Consider the following 2,178-nt stretch of genomic DNA (forward strand, 5'->3'; position numbering starts at 1 on the left):
ATTCCCTTCTCTTGACTTCTATTTTGCCAGCTAGTACTTCAAGCACTATAATGAAAAGGAGTGGGGATAATAAACAGCAGTTTTATTTCTGATTTTAGTGGGAATTCTTTGAGATTTTTTTATGTTTATGATAATGTTAGACATGGGTTTGACATATATATCCTTTACTATGTTGAGGAATGTTTCTTCCAATATTATCCTCTCTAGGACTTTTCTGAAAACATACTGGATTTTGCCAAAGGCTTTTTTTTTTGCATCTATTGAGATGATCATGTGAATTTTGCCTTTAAGTACATTTATACAATTTAGTATATTTATTAAATTGTTGAAACATCCCTTCTTTCTGAGCTAAAGCCCACTTGATTGTGGTACATGATATTCTTAATATGCAGTTGTATTCAGCTTGTTAGCATTTTATTGAAGATTTTTGTGCCATGTTCATCAGGTAAATCAGGTTGTAGCTTTTGCTCTCATGGAAATGTATCAGGTTAAAGTACTACTGGTTTTATAGAATGAGTTTGGGAATACTCCTATTTCTGTTTTTTGAATAATTTAAGAAGTATTGGTTGTAGGTCTTTGAAAGTCTGGTATAATCTTGCTGTGAATCCCTCTGGACCTGGGCTTTTTTTACTCAGAAGGCTTTGTACTACTGTTTCAAATTCCTTATTGATTATGTTGTTGATCAATTTTTTTTCTTAACTTTCATAGTTTGGGTGAATCAATTTATTGTTTTCTTTTAGATTTTCCAACTTCTAATAGAGTACAGGCTTTTAAAATAGTCCTCTATAATATTCTGAATTTCCTAGGTAGGTGTTTTAATGTTTCCCTATTCATTTCTTATTTAATTAATTTGGGTCATATCTTTTTTTTCTTTTACCTAGTAGGGCCAAGGGTCTAACTGTCTTGTTTATCTTCTCAGAGTCAGCTGTTAGAGTCATTGATTCTTCATATTGCTTTTGTTGTTTCCATTTCATTAAGATCTGCTCTGATTTTTATTACATCTTGCTATCTTCTGGGTTTTTGTTTGGTTTGTATTCGTGTTTTTCTAAATTTTTAGTTCTATAATTAAGTCATTTTTTATGATCTTTAATGTAGGCAATTATGACCATAAACCTTCTTTTTAGAACTACTTTTAATATGTTCCAGATGTTTTGTTGTATTATATTTACATTTTCACTTACTTGCAAGAAAGTTTTTATTTCTTTCTTAAATGTTTAAAACATTCATCATTTAATAATAAATTGTTTAATTTTCCTATGAGTTTATAGACTTACAAGAGCTTTGTTTGCTATCAATTTAAGTTTATTACATAATGGTTTATATTGGATATGTGAAATTGCTTCTCTCTTTCTGTGTTTGTAAATAGTTGCCTTGTGTCCCAGAATGGCATCTGCTTTAAAGCAACTTCCACGTACTGCTTAATAGAACGTGTATTCTTTGGTGTCAGATACATTTGATGTCAGATTCATTTAATTATGAGAATTCTGTTTACTGTTTGCTCAGTTGACCTACATATTAAAGAAAGTTGGGTGTTGAAATTATTTGATAGTACTAGGCTTGTGCTAATTTGTGTCTTAATTTCCATTAGAATGCTCTTTATGAAATTGGGTGCACCAGAGTTTGGTGCATAAATACCTAGTATTGTAATATTACTTCCTTTACTGATCCCTTTATTAACATGAAGTTTTCTTTGCCTATAGTTAGCTTTATTTTGTGGTCTATTTTCTCTGCTCCCCTCCCTGGCTCTCCCTCCTCCCTCCAACTCTCCCCCAAGATCCTCATGCTCCTAATTTATTCAGGAGAGCTTGTCTTTTTCTACTTCCCATGTAGATTAGATCTATGTAAGTTTCTCTTAAGGTCCTCATTTTTGTCTAAGTTCTCTGGGATTGTGATTTGTGGGCATGTGATCTTTGCTTTATGATTAAAAGCCACTTATGAGTGAGTATATGTGATTATCTTTCTGGGTCTGGGTTACCTCACTCAAAATAATGTTTTCTAGCTCCATCCATTTTCCTGAAAAATTCAAGATGTTATTTTTTTTTCTACTGTGTAGTACTTCATTGTGTAAATGTAGCACATTTTTCTTATCCATTCTTCGGTCAAGGGGCATTTAGGTTGTTTCCAGGTTCTGGCTATGACAAACAAAGCTGCTATGAACAAAGTTGAGCACATGTCCTT

Source organism: Microtus ochrogaster, chromosome 1 (genome assembly GCF_000317375.1).
Source record: "Microtus ochrogaster isolate Prairie Vole_2 chromosome 1, MicOch1.0, whole genome shotgun sequence".
Classification (NCBI taxonomy): Eukaryota; Metazoa; Chordata; class Mammalia; order Rodentia; family Cricetidae; genus Microtus; species Microtus ochrogaster.